This window comes from Zonotrichia albicollis, chromosome 5 (assembly GCF_047830755.1).
Source record: "Zonotrichia albicollis isolate bZonAlb1 chromosome 5, bZonAlb1.hap1, whole genome shotgun sequence".
In the NCBI taxonomy this organism is placed as follows: domain Eukaryota; kingdom Metazoa; phylum Chordata; class Aves; order Passeriformes; family Passerellidae; genus Zonotrichia; species Zonotrichia albicollis.
In genome coordinates this window covers 24,513,557-24,524,983 of record NC_133823.1, presented here as the reverse complement: position 1 = coordinate 24,524,983, position 11,427 = coordinate 24,513,557, and the positions used below count along the sequence as shown (strand labels likewise).

The 11,427-nt window shown below is 46.3% G+C and overlaps 1 protein-coding gene and 1 long non-coding RNA gene across 8 annotated transcripts in view; one reads left to right on the top strand and one right to left on the bottom strand.

Moving 5' to 3' along the window:
• The window catches only part of LOC113458963 (CXXC-type zinc finger protein 4), a 184,918-nt gene that overhangs the window by 97,251 nt on the left and 76,240 nt on the right, over positions 1-11,427 (bottom strand). For 2 of the 7 annotated variants that reach the window (XM_074541090.1, XM_074541089.1), the window contains 2 exons: positions 5,696-5,852; positions 2,154-2,230 (listed from right to left, as the gene is read on the bottom strand). The gene's annotated coding sequence lies outside the window, so the exon portion shown is untranslated. Of the gene's footprint in view, positions 1-970; positions 1,099-2,153; positions 2,231-2,387; positions 2,850-5,695; positions 5,853-11,427 lie in introns of those variants that run through there. The other 5 variants (XM_074541092.1, XR_012580404.1, XM_074541088.1 and 2 more) reach the window with 5 other exon arrangements.
• Positions 2,989-10,730, top strand: LOC141729147 (uncharacterized). Its single transcript, XR_012580408.1, has 3 exons — positions 2,989-3,987; positions 5,393-5,663; positions 7,991-10,730. It is a non-coding gene; the product is annotated as an uncharacterized LOC141729147 (long non-coding RNA).

Sequence of the window (11,427 nt, the reverse complement as noted above, 5' to 3'; positions counted from 1 at the left end):
GGCAGGGAGCTGCCCACCTACCAGCACCGGGAAAAATGAAAAGGCAGGGAGGAAGAGCGGGGGGAGAAATAAATAAAAGGAATTAGAAAAAAAAAGAAAAAAGAGGGAGGTGGGGGAGGGAGCCGCCAGCTGCCACGGTGTCCTTCTGAGCCCGGCGGTCATTAGCTGCCTGCCGGCACAGCTGGCTTCGCCGGCGCTGGTTGCGGCGGCACCGGCTTCCCCGACCCCCCCGCCACCTCCGGGTACGGGGGGGCTGCCTGCAGGCCGCGGGGGGCACGGGGGTAGGTTTAAAAAAAAAAAAATACTTAAGCAATTTCACAGCTTGTGATCCCGGCGCCTGCAGCTGTACTAACGACGGAGTATTTATCCCAGCCTCTCGGGGAGGATTCCCCGTCACCGCCGCCGGGGGCTGCGCGGGGAGGGCTGGGGACACACACACCGAGACGGGGAAAGCCCCTCCGTGGGCGCCGCGGGGCAGGGGGCTTCGCCGAGAGGCAGCCCGGGAGCGCTCGGGAGGGCACATCCTGTACCTGCTGAACTAGCCCTCATCGGGGAAAGATGGCTTTCTGCTCCAGGCTGGGAAAGTTTAGAAGGGGGCTGAGGACACAGCGTCCGTTTTGTTTCCTACCGCCGCCTTTCTCTCCCAGGGAGGTGAAGGGGGGTATTTTAGTTCATGGCAATGAAGAAGGTAAATTATGGCAGCCTGAGCGAACTGGAGCAAAACATAAGCATAACTTAAAAAACCCTCAGTTTATGAACACTGCCTCTTTGTTTTCCAGATGCTCTACCTGAATAGTTCAGATATTTCCAGCATCTTTTCTGATGCAGGGCTATCAGAAACGCTCACTCGTGAGGCACTCGTGGGGCTACGTCTAGTTTCCAGACTCTGGTATGTTTAGTTCAAAATAGTTATCAATTACGGTAATTACGATCATAATTAGATTAATGAACCGTTTGCAGCCCAACCTACCGAGTGCAAAAACTTCGTCTTCTCCCAACGTCGTGCACTGAAAGCGGGCTTTATGTAAACAAATCCAGATGAAGGCAGCGTAAATCTACAGAATCTACCCCCGGCTGCACTGGGGACTGGCTGCCGTCCTTCCGTCGTTAAAAAAAAAAAAAAAAGAAAAAAGAAAAAAAAGACGACCCCAAGCTCGCAGGAGCCACCTCTGTGTTTCCACGTCAGGGAAAAACCCAGACTCTCGCTGCCTTCAGAGGTCTAGTGGCAATACAAAGGCTGCCCCGGAAAGCTCTAGGCTAAGCGTCGTCTTGTGGAGGGATGCGAAGGATTTGCTTACAGCAAAAAAAAAAAAAAAAAAAAAAAAAAACCTCTCCCGTTTCCAGAAAGGAAAACCTAGCTGCATGTCCTCGATAACAAGTATTCAATAAAACTAGTTTTGCCAGCCATGTGTACGAAAGCCACGCATCTGGTAAGGAATAAAATGTTAGCGTTCAGCCCTTTATGCCAGAAGTCATATGCATTTTTTTGCCCTATTTCCCCCAGCATGAAACTGGTTTCTCTCCACAAAACCTTCCCTCGCTGGCTACCTTTTCTCTCCCCGCGATCCCCTCTCAGGCTTTATTGCCACCAGCAGCGAGAAAATGATGGTGCCCACCAACCGGGTCATTATTGTTTAATCGATGCATCTCCGGAGCATGAAAAGGGTACCCGAGACGCAGTTATTGATTTCCCTCCCCCTCTAACTATCACCCTCTTTTCCACGAATGAAATAAATAAATAGAAATTGCTAGCCGGGCTTTGCGATTCTGTCCCTGCTTAAGCTAAATGTGACCGTACATGTTCAATATTGCATGTCTGCTCTGCCAAAGACAGAGAGATCAAAGGTCATATTTAAGATTCAGGAGGAGGGGCGGGTGCAGATTAATTAATAAATTAATACAGCGACGCCTTTTATTGCCCAAGTCTAACATTAATCTACTTTTACGATCCCAGATAACAAGAACAACAGAAAAAAAAGGGCACCCGGCAAACCCACAAAATTAAAAAAAAAAAAAACAAAACAACCCATCCCTCTAAAAAAACCCCACAACTAAAATCCGAAACCACACACACACACAAAAAACAAAAGAAAAAAACCCCGCGAAGAATAAGGGGGAAAAAGATGAGGGGGGAAAGCAAACCAGTCACTTACCAGGCTCTTTATTTGGGGGGGCTTGAATGTGCAGACGCTACCAGCCTGTCTGCCTTTAATTAGTTGCACATCAGTCCCTAACACAAAGAAGAAGAAGAAGAAGAAAAATATCCAGATGTGCCTTGGCAGCTCCTCAATTACAACTTTGATACTTGTAAACAAACTGCGAGGGGCGGTGGGGAAGGTGGGGGGGGCGGGGGGATAAATTAAGCCGCCGATCCACTAAACAAATACCTGTAAGTGGCTTTTTTCCCCCCTCTCTCTCTTTCTAGCTCGTTGCAGAGAAAGGAGGAGGAGGGGGGAGCAGGGGAGGCGGCGGGGGGCGAGGAAGGAGCAGGCACAGAGGGAGGGCGGGCGGGAGGGAGTGTGTGTGCGTGTGCGTGTGTGTGTGTGTGTGTGTGCGTGTGCGCGGTGGTCTCCTCTGCCGGCGCGCTGCTCGCCGCCCGTCTCCCGGCGCCCGCCCTCGCACACAGCGCCGGGAGTGCGTGCGCGTGTGGCGGTGCGGGGGAGGGGAGGGCGGGGGCGGGCGGGAGGCGATCGCCGCCGAGGTGAGGGAGCGCGCCGGGAGGACGCAGGGATGCGGACACCCTCCGCTGCCGCCGGGCGCTGGCGGGGCGGCCGCCGAGCGGCGCGCACGGACCGCGGCGCAGCGCGGGGCCGCCCCCGCCGCCGCCCCCTGCGCTCCCCTCCCGCGGCGGGGGCGCTGCGGCCGCGGCCGCCCGGTGCGGGGCTGCCGGCGGGGCGGGGCCGCGCCGCGCCGCAGAGGGGAGGGGAGGGGGCGGCGGGAGGGCGCGCCCCCCGAGCTGCGCCCTGTCACCCTCCCCGCGGGCGGCCGCGGAACTGCCGGCAAACTTTGTGCCCCGGGAAGTTTGCGAGGGGAGCGGCGGTGCCCCCGCCCCGGCCGGCCGCTGGAGCGGCATGCCGGCGCCCCGGTCAGCGCACGGCCGCGCTGCGTGCCATTTTTCACCCGAGTTCGCAGATCTCTAATGACTACCAACCCCCGACGCTATGATTTTATTTCAGACGCGTGAGGTGCTGCAGATTTCAGGCACATTCAGGCGAAATAGAGCCAGCTGAACAGTGGATGCAACACAAGTGTCTCAGCACTGACTAGAAGTTCTTTGCCAACATTTGCCCTTTGCAGGTGCCAGAGCCTAAGAGGTGCATGGCACCTGTCCGGTCAGGCCACACGAACCCCACACCTGAACTGCCAACACTGAAACACATTTCTTAACAAGCTGCTGACATACAGGTACTGCATGCAAACACACTACAGTTCCTCAAAGAATTTCAGCAAACTATTAAAAAAAAACCCAGCCAAGCCCACCTGCCTTCCTCGGAGTTCTTACAAGTACACAAAAGGCCTATATTCACTGAATAAATTATGCATCACAAGTTCTTCATCCAGCCCCTCTTGGTATCTCCAGAGTGAGCGCTGGTACTTACAGAGCCATTGCTGCAGCCTGGTGCTGCCAGTGTGGGCACTAAGCAGTTAAGAAATGGATGTTTCTGCCAAGAAAATAATTTTAACCGTTTGTAAATTACAGAAAAAGAAGGGAAAATTGCACTGTTTCGTTGGTTTTATATGTAAGTAAATGAAGGATTTATGTGCAGACTGAAGTTTTATTTCCCTCTGCTCCAAGCTGAATTCAAGCTCGGGGTACTCAACTCTACAGCATTACCCAAGGGAGAGCACTGCAGGAACCTCTTCTCAGGAGCAGCAAGACAAGGTGGATTTGAGCAGCAGGGTTTGGCAGGAACCAGCAGCCTCGTGGCCAATGCTCCATGAAGCAAGACTGACTGGTACAGATGAGGGACAATTTTGGTCAATCAGGTAGGTTGCAGATCTGTAAGAAGTCGTGCCCCTGGCATTTCTGTTATGGATTTACACTTCATTTGGAAGCAGTATAGTTTATCTGGATAATTAGCTGCCTCTAACCATACGATATGCATTTTAAAATACCCCCGAACATGGATTTACATAATAAAGCATAACCTCCCAACAAGCTAGCATCATCCTTTATGACAGTTCTGGTACCTCTTTCAAAGTCTTTCTCTGTTTTGATACATTTTAACACAAACTTATGGGGCGGGGGGGAAATACAAATGAGGGGAAACGGTGTTTCAGTAATGTCACAAAGTGACAAAAAACAAGAGCTTTTCCTGTTGAGGTTCATTCCCTACCACTCTTCTCCCAAATTAGTTGTCAAAAGCCATATGCAATACTCCAAACACTGAGGACGTTTTTCAAACACAGACTTCTCCTGAACTCCAAACTTCCTTTAATCACAACCTGTGTCTCACTTAAGTAATCCTTTCTGAGTTAATTTATTACTCTTGAAGGAGTTACATTTTTAATAAGCTAAAAGAGGAAAGGGGGAAAACTCTGATAATCTTTTCTCATGCATAAGGAAGACCATTTCATGTATTTTTTAATTGTCATGTGGATTAAATTGCAGTGCTATATATAACCTTCCTACTCTAGCCTGTAAAGTTGTACAATTTTTTGGTGCTGGGGAAGAAGTGTGATATCCAGCTCAGATGTTTCTGGCTTTTTTTTCTGAAACCTTTTGTTTAGTAGAGTTTGGGGGCTTTTGTTTGGTTTTTTGAGGATTTTTTTTTGGGGGGGGGAAGAGGGGAATTTCTGGTTTTTGTTTTGTTTTTGGATACAAATCTGTTTTATCGTGCATCCTGTCCTCAGCCTGGGAGCTGAGGAGGACTGTTATGTTCAGGAGTCTATTGGTGGGTTAGCTACAACTGTCTCATGATGGAGTCCTAAGAAAGCAATTCCAGATTATCCTTTTCACCATAATCTGTGCTTTCATGGGAGAGACAGAAAGCTGAAAATCACAGGCTCTGATTTTTGTTCAGAAACCATTCCTATTTCCTTTTTCGCAGGAATGCAGCTAGAGCAGTATGTTGTGACATGGAAACATGGGAGCTGCCCTGCCTTTGTAAATATTGATGTTGTTCTGAAAGAAAGTTTCAAAAAGAGAGAAACAAACTAAAATTCACATTCAGTTCTTATTCATTCTGTTACTGACTCTAGTGTGCATCTACAAATTGACCACTGTAAACCTACTCAGATCCATCAAGTATTATAAGCATTGTACCAGAAATAGAAAAAGGAGGTGAAGCAAGCCCTTGGGGAATCCAGTGGTTCATTAGACTGCAAGCTGGGGTTTTGGGGTTTTTTTCCTAATATAATTACTCTTTCCTTTCTTGTGCTCTTTTCCTAGGCCTCTTAAAGCTCATGGATCCACTGTCAGGGCTAGACTCTGATCCTGTTGCTGTGTTTGGGTTCCCCTCTGTTGGGGCTGAGAGCTCTAAACCGGACATGCTGCAACTCTGGTTCTCCTCTAGGTAGTCCATGTGGCACACATCCTGAGCAGGCTAACCTTGGGATGTGGGCTTTTGTTACAGAAGAATTGTGGATGGGGACTGGAAAAGTACCTGCCTCTGCTCCCCTCCCTTTCTCATGAGGAAATCTCCTGCCTTGAAATGGAAATGGTAGGTTTTCATTCAGGACCATGTCCTTTTACCTGCCTACAGCTCTGTGCTGCACCCCTTGATGAAAATGGAGATAGTGTCTCAGCTGTTTTCCACTCTCAGGAAGAAACACACTTCTGCACAGCCTTTCTTCTAGCACCAGTCCTGTGGGCACTCTGTACGGTCCTTTCCTTCTTAGATGAGGGTAAACTAAAAAAGAGATGCAGAAATTTTCTCAAAATTCCCAAACCAAATTCTTTTTTACTTCATTGGTGCAAGAAAAACGTGGAAATGTCTTGTACACATTCCACAGCCATAACAGCACACCTGCATGCACCCCATTGCCTGCAATCCCTCATAACTATTTAACATGCTTTGAGCTACAAATTATTTCATGGACGCTCAGGGACCTGGGCTCCAATCTAACCTGAAATTGAAAGCTGTGTGTTTGCACTGCCTTGATACCAAACCCAGCTCCTCTGGGGCTGCAGTTCATCTTTGTGACTTAGAGTAGTGTTACGCTCCTTTCCCTTTCCCTTTCCTCCCCTTCCCCTTCCCCTTCCCCTTCCCCTTCCCTTCCCTTCCCTTCCCTTCCCTTCCCTTCCCTTCCCTTCCCTTCCCTTCCCTTCCCTTCCCTTCCCTTCCCTTCCCTTCCCTTCCCTTCCCTTCCCTTCCCTTCCCATACCATTTCTCCTTGTCATAGTTGCAGCCAGACATGCCCTATTCACCTCCCTCATACCTGCCCTCCCTGATTTCTACACATGCAACCCATCCCAGCTCCCTGGCAAAGGGGGATGCTTCACTGCTTGCCAGCTATCGTGGAATTCTTGTATCAGTAAAGGGAAAGACCAGGCACAAACTAGTTTTTGTGTGTTGCAAGAAAAGACACCTGAGAACTGCTGAAAAGCACTATCTGTCAGCAAAAATCAGGGTAAACCCATCCATTAGAATTCCTTGCTTTCATCCAATATTACTGAAAACTACTCTCCTTTAGTTTGAAAGGAAATGCAGTGATTACCCCCTATTACAGACACCTACAAATATTTACTAAAATAATGTAGCAGAGGGATTTTTTTGAACGTTATCACAGCTTAAACATTCCCATTACTTTGAATATGGTTTGATTCTGCTTCAGGTACAGACGCTTTCCTGATGCTTCCTAGGCAGGAATCCAGATTGCTGATCCCCAGTTATGCCAACTCCCAGAGGGCTTGATCCATCACTGATGCAAGACAACAATGTAGTTCTGCATTTGACAGGATGCTGCCAGATGAGAAACAGCAGTGCCCAGGAAAAACAAAACACACAGGGATCCCTACTGTCTCGATATTGGGACTCTGACAGGACAGAGATGGAGAGCTCTGAAGCCTGGGTCCAAAGAGCTGGGTACTAGAACTACCTGGCTTTGCTTGGATCAGCTCAGTACCTCCAGGTGTCTCTCCCCTGTGACTGACAGCCCATGTCAGTGCTACAGTTTCATTTCTTTATGGTTCTTAAGAACCACCATTATTGGAGGGGGACTTGAGTGGCTTTTACCCTGTGAATGCTGTATGAATCTAAATGTCAAGCCAGAGATGTCATGCCAGCAACTAACAAGGGCTTTAGAATAAGCATTCCCTGGCCAGTACACAGTAAGCATGGTGTCATTCACCTAATCAGCTTTTGGGCTCCACAGCGCTAAGGCTGCATTCTGGCTTTTTCAAATGGCATTGCACCAACACTCTTCTGGGGCAGCTACTCAGAAAATGTATTTGATCTTTCAGGGCTTGCAAGCCCTGTCCCCCCTCCCCCGCTGCAAAAAAACCCCAAAACTGTGAGAAAGATTTGAATCACTGCTGCTAGTTCAGGATGCTGATGGTTTTTCTTTCCTTTTGGGTCCTATTTTCAGATACTTCTGCATTTGTCAAGTTTTACCTCTTTGATCTAAAAGTTCCCTATTTGAGAAGTATGCAGTCCATAAAACCATTTACCTGGTTTCCAGAGTTCATTCTTAACTAACACATTTTCTGTGCTAAAATAATAACTATCTGAGAACTACTTTTCTAAGGAGCTGTAATGCCTTTGCACTTAGAAGCAAAAAGTTTGAAATTTGGTCATCATGAACATACCTCATTTGGCCAAATTACACGTATTTCTGAGTTATAAGAAAGAAATCTTAGTTCACACACAAGACATTTGCTAGAATTGCAATAGGGAAAAATTCTCTGAAGTGTCCAATTCTGGCTGATCTTTGAATAAGATTTCTTCTGTAGATACATTACCTGCACTGGAACTGCTAAGTGGTGTCACAGTAGCAAAAGGTCAGCGTCATCCATAGCGTATTCAAATTTCGTGATCTCTTTTATCAGATTATCAAAGCAAGGAAGATATCCCACAGAATGGAGACCAACTCATTGATGCTTGAGAAGCACATAGATATCACAGACAGAACCTGCACAAAGAGGGAATTTGGAATTCCAGTTTTGGAATATGGTTGTGTGGAGCTGGGGCAACTGTGTGAATGAAGAAAAGGCTGATGCTGAGAATGGACCAGGGACTAAATGAGGAAACAATCCTGGGGGAAGTCTAGTATGCAATCAGAGATATGTACAGAACTGATGCTGTAAGGATTTAGTGGATAACTCAACTCAGGCATCTTCTACATTTCCAGCACTTTGGTCTGTGACCTTTGCAAACATTCTGGAGCTTCTACCTCCTTGGCTTGGCTGCCTTTTAAATTTTGGTACTTGTCTTGGAAGTGACAGGTTTTGCTTTACCCCATATGTAAGTTTTTGATGAGCTAGTTTCACTTTCACATTTATTAAATTGGGAAGAATAAAGAATTAATTAAAAAGCACAGTTTTGTCAATTTAACACCATCTTCAGATGAATGACAGCTGTCTCATGTCAGGTTTTCATATCACTGTGATCAAACACCTCTGGTAAAACACAGCAATGAAAAATCAAGCTCATACCACTGAGCTGTGACTTTGGCCCTGGGATGCCCAGATAGCTACATCAAACTATTCCAGGTTCTGTTGGTCTGGAAGAGCATCTGAAAGCAAAGTAGTAAGTACATCAAACTTTGTCAGTACCTCATAAAGCAACAAAACCAAAAGCAGTGTAATTTCAGGTAATTTTTATAGGAAGTAAATTTCTACCGGAAGAAAAATTCAGGTAATTTCTACAGGAAGAAAAATTTTAGTGGGGTTTTTCTCTAGAGAAAAGTCTTTTCTCTGTAGTTGTGATGTTCCATAGCTTTGGCTACCTTCTCATTCAAATAGCCTGAGATTCTGCTTTCATCTCAGTTCTCACACTCTGACGAAAGGCATGTATATTTTACTATCCATTTTTGTTAATGCTTTGCTCCCCTCATCTGTTGTCACACTTTCACTGTTAAGACTAGTCTGAAATAAGCTTATGTTTTCAAATACTTGATTTCACATACTACTACTGTTTATGGTTAAGGCTTCCTTGGGAAGAATGACAATCAGTCACGACTCAAAGATGGTCTCAGTGCCAGAAGCACTTTGTATCCTTCTATAGGCCATCATTCTGACTTACAATAAGCACCAGCAGGCAGTGGATGGCCATTTCCCTTACTGTTCCCTGAGGTCATGTTAATCATCCTTTGGCTTTACTGTCAGAAGGCATAAAAATGGGACTCCACTGCTGCACAGTGTAGGACTGACGGATGACCCCAGAGGAGTACTGTTGATCCTCTGCTGATGTCTCCAGAACCTGTTTCTCTCTGATTTCAGAGGTATTCTACAGATGAATAGGGGTGCAGAGGCCAGCTGGCTTCTCCACACATCAGGTGGTTTAGAAGGTGCTGCAAGTAGCTGGATGCTGACAGCACAGTGTCTGGCATTTAGATGACCACAAGTAAGGCAGGACATTCAGCAGTAGGCATTGTCTCACAGAGAAGGTAATTGCTGAGGTTTAGATAATACCAGTTTCCATCATTTTACCACAGTTCCCTGAGTGCTTTTCAATATTCACCTACATACAGCTGTGGACCCAGACGCTCAAGAAAGAGGATGTTGGGAAAGGAAAATTATATTCCAGATGTCAATGTGTGGTTAGAAGAATACACTACAATCCCAAAAATGGCAGCAAAATGTGAGCAAGAATGAACACCGTGAAAAGCAAACACAAAAAAACCCCACAAACTGGTAAGAGTTGAAGAAATGTGGATAAAAAAAGTATTGTGATGATTTAACAGGAAAATCAGGGCAGAACAAGACACAGAAGGCACCACAAGGGACATGAGCAAACTTTCTTGTTTCAACAAGATAGCAATCCTTTCTCACGCATGTGCAAGCCTGTCCAAATGTGGTGTCACACAAATATTTGAAGCTGCTCTCTGCTGCCGGCAGGAGTTGTTCTCATGGCAGCCGCGCTGCGCTGCCGAGATGAGCCCCCAGAGAAAGCCCCGTGCCTGGCGCTGGCGTGCCGGTGTGAATCCCTGCCCCTGCCGGCACACGCGCTCGGAATGGCGGGCACGTTTCACCGAGTGCTCCGAGCCTTCCTGCGTGTAACTTTAGCCCCCCGGAGGAGTCACATACCTGCTTTACACTGCGTCTGCAGAACCGGAGAAACAAAGCCCTGAGCGCAGAAATCTTGTTAAAACATGCTATAGGCAGACCAGGAGATTTTATCAGCCAATTGAACAAGGACCAATATACCTGCACTCCTGAACATTTGTTTGTTATCACTGCTCTGTTGAATCTGCTTGATTCCAAGTTGCAAAAGCGTTACTCTAGGCAGATGACAGGAATGCCCATTGTTAATTAGTGTTATTATTTTATTACTCTTGGTTCTTAATGGCCCAAGACATTTTAGGTGACAATTGAGATCAAGTAACAGTGTTACTTCTTTTATACCTGGACTGTATTTTGCCACAAAATAAATGTTCTCTCAATATTTTTGTATGTAAGTCTGTCTGTCTATCAATCTATCTCTAACACTCATGCAAATACTTTAGGGTAGAACTCCACTCAGTATGTGGAGTTTTCCTTAACACTTCTCAAGCCCATTTACTATTCAGGTTTGCTGCTACACAAAGCAATAAACTGACCAAAAAACAATTGGCCTTATAGATATAAAGTGAACATTAAGGCTTTAATCAACAGTGTTGTCAAAGTATCTAGAAGAAATTAGTTTATCATGCATAGCAAAGATGGGTTTCTTGAGACTTGTAATGAAAGCTGATATAGCCATTATCTGATTACTGTAACATACACTCAATCATTAATACAAAAGTCCTCTTTAATGATCTTTATTTTATGCCCACAGCCATCCTAGGAGGAAGCCAGGAGGTGGGAAGGGGAAAGTAGTGCTTCTTGGTTTTGTTTATGCCAATTCTAATGGGGTTGTGACACTGAAGAATGCTAATTTGAGACTGATGTGTATTTCTTGGCCCTGATCACAAGATGTGGGTCAGACTTATGAGAGGTCAGCAGTATTTGATGTCCTGAGGGCAAGATGATGCTATTCAAGATTAATATAGAGGCTGTGCTGGTCTTCTCCAGTGCCAGGGATTGCCAGTTGGCCCATTAAGACAGTGTAGATCCATGTTCTCTATTGCAGCTGTGCTGAACCAAGTCCTGCTATGAGAAGGGAGCTGTGCCCTGGCATCTACATGGAAGTGATGATCCTGCTCTTCAGGAGAAAAACCATGGAGAAAGCAAAGATGCATAAGGGGTCTGGTAATTGTTTCTCAAATTTGTTATTGCAAACTTTACACTGTTGTGATTTTGCTGCCAGCTTCTGCTAATCATTTGTTCTCAGGTTTTAAAGAATA